Raw genomic sequence first — 3,268 nt, forward strand, 5'->3', positions numbered from 1 at the left:
AGGGGAAGGTGCCAGGATGGGAGGGTGGGTTGTAGGGGGGCGTGGACCTGACCAGGTAGTCACGGAGGGAACAGTCTTTGCGGAAGGCAGAAAGGGGTGGGGAGGGAAATATATCCCGGGTGGTGGGGTCCGTTTGGAGGTGGCGAAAATGGCGTCGGATGATTTGGTTTATGCGAAGGTTGGTAGGGTGGAAGATGAGCACCAGGGGTGTTCTGTCCTTGTTACGGTTGGAGTGGTGGGGTCTGAGGGCGGAGGTGCGAGATGTGGACAAGATGCGTTGGAGGGCATCTTTAAACAAGTGGGAAGGAAAATTGCGGTCTCTAAAGGAGGAGGCCATCTGGTGTATTCTGTGGTGGAACTGGTCCTCCTGGGGGCAGATACAGCGGAGGCATTGGGAATATGGGATGGACCTTTCCTGTGCCAATCTATCGCCATTCAGATAACAATTTGCCTCCCTGTTTTTGCTAAAGTGGATAGCCCTCAACTTGTCTAAATCATAACGAAGTACCTCTGCATCCTCCTCACAGTTCACCCTCCCACCCAGCTTTGAATCACTTAATTAACACTATCGACTATTCATTACACAAAGTCCAGAAATACAACAAGAATAAATTGGTTATTTTTTATAATTTGTGAAATTAATGAACTATTCAGCTATTCTCGATTATACCAAACCTCCTTAATCCACCTTGGTTCTCCATTAGAGACCATTGCAGCAGCTCTACTTTTGCAGACAGTGAGAAAGTTCTTCCTAATCAGAGCACATCACAGATGCAATCACAAAGTCTATGACAGCTCCTTGCACATTGGCCTGTTTTATTTGACTCTACATCACTGGGTCAACACTGGCGAGATGCCCTAAAATTTCATGCACAACTGCCCTTTTTCGGTTGAGGCGGTTAAAGCCATAATCCAAAAGGATTTCAACAAACCTCCTTGCTACCCATGTGAATCGGAGTGACACCCTGCAGCTCTAACCATCCAACTACAAAGCTATAGTATACCCAAGGCAGAAGGCTGTAAACAAGGAATAATCCTGATCCAAAAAGGTTTTAGTTCAATGATTTTTCATTCAATAGATCAAGGCCCAGTGCTGCATTAAAGTGATGAGGGGATCAGCAGCACAGCATGGATAGCAAACTGACTTAGGATGTGCATATATACTGGAAAATCAGGCCTTTTTAAAAAATATAAGGCACCTATTCAAAATGATATTCACATCCGTAATGGAAATGGTCAATGGCGCACTGCAACACTTCTAACAGGAGTCAGAACATTCACAATGTGATAGGTGTACATGGACAATGAATGTAGATGCAGAAAGTTGTAAGAAAATAAAAGCTGACAGAAAATAACACTGATGAAAGATTTTCATTACACACAAGATTAAAAAAAAGCCTGGATTTTGGACAGTAATGCAGTAAGACTGTCCAGTGTTTGCAATCATTACTTATCTGAAAATGACAGCAACTTCTGCAGCCGGAATATGCAGAGTTAAAATCCAGAGTGATTCTCTCCCTCTGCACAAGGTGCACTGTTGAAATCCCTTCCAGACTGTAGGTAAGTCAAACCCATCAAATTTAAGAGAACTCACATTCATCTCACTGAGAAAGCTCTTGAAAACGTAGTAATCTCTCAATCATTGCTTAACAGGATCCCATCTCAAAAAAACTAATTATATATTTGTAGAATGTCAGATTACTTCACTTTGCTTTTAAACACTATCTATCTTCATTTGTTTCAAAGTTATGACATTTCAACATGTCTTAAAGCCATGTGCGTAAACCAGTCATTTAGTTCATGCTTTAAGACTTAATTCAAAGCATTAAAAAGTTGTGCATTTTGCTTTCCAGTTTGCTACCTGTGAGAATGCTTCAATTATACTGGCTTCTTAGCCTAAACAGTTAGTGAAACTATGCCTGATTGTGGTTAAATGTTCCAACCTACTCCTCTTTGACATAACATTTTTCTTTTCAGCTGCTTGGAAGTCTTGGTTTAATATCACATTCAAAGAATGGGGCATCTGACAGTCCAGCACTCCTTCACTGAGGCATGGATCTTGTGCTCAGGAGCGAGACTTGCATATAAAAGCTTCCAACTCTTTGCTTATGAATATGGTATCAAAAGAAAAGGCTGACACATTAGATTTCTCTCTCCTAGAACATCTGCACGTCCACAGGGACAAGTCAACTTTTCTCATAATGAAAAGCCCCCTGCACCGTTTAGACAGCAAACTCAGGAAAGCTTTTGACCGTGAAAGATGTCAGGTTAACTCAATCTTGCTACCAATGGCAATGGATAATCACTTTGCAACAGTTAAGAGTGAATGGAATTTTGGAAGAGTTTTAGCTCTTAAGCCCACAGCACCAAGGGCAATCAGCCCTTCTAATGCTAGCTTCAGTCAACAATGGCACAGACCAGACTTAAACATGATAGCATCTAATCTATATGGCACAGCGCTGGCCATTAGACTCAACTCTTCTGGTGCAGCCTTGAAGACATGCTCACAACTTCATGTCCAGACTGTAAGCAGAGTGCTGTTCATCAACCACTCTGTTTTGTAATCAACAATTGCACATGGTAGCAGTATCACTGGTTTGACAAGCCACGGCCATTCTGCAGCCAACCTTCCCCGATTGGGGCCTGAGTACAAACCCTTTGTGCACTTGTGGAAAAACGCAAACAATGCTGCGCATTATCAGGGAGTGCTCCTTTTACAAACAATTCAGAAAGTGAGGCTGCTATCGTTGACTTCAAGAATGTGTATTCACTAAACAAAATAAACAAAAGGAACAAAAGAAAAAAGAGCAGTTTTAAAGAACTCTGCACAGCTACTGATATAAAAAAATGATAAGAAAGAAACCAAAACAAAGGCTGGATGTGATAGAATAAACCATAAAACAATGCAAAGTTCAAACACTTTGTAGGTGATCGTGAGAAAGGCTGGAAGAAGCCAGTTTTAGACGCACTTGTAATACAAGTTGTCTTTCCATGCTGCACATCTGCAGTTCACAACAGCACCTGATTGGACGCAAACTGTCACTGCAAACACTATCTTCACAATCACAAAAATGCACTGTAAAACAGCAGCTATCTGGAGATCGCAGCTCAACACAACACACTTTTCAAGGAGAACTTAGTGATACCTCTATCCAGATAACAGATGCCAACAATGCTGTCCTCACCTGCTGCCCCTTAGTTTGAGGTATTTTGCCAAAGTGGGGAGATGGGGTGAGGGTGTGGGGGGAGATGGGGTTGGGGGGAGAGG

Source organism: Chiloscyllium plagiosum, chromosome 26 (genome assembly GCF_004010195.1).
Source record: "Chiloscyllium plagiosum isolate BGI_BamShark_2017 chromosome 26, ASM401019v2, whole genome shotgun sequence".
Lineage (NCBI taxonomy): Eukaryota > Metazoa > Chordata > Chondrichthyes > Orectolobiformes > Hemiscylliidae > Chiloscyllium > Chiloscyllium plagiosum.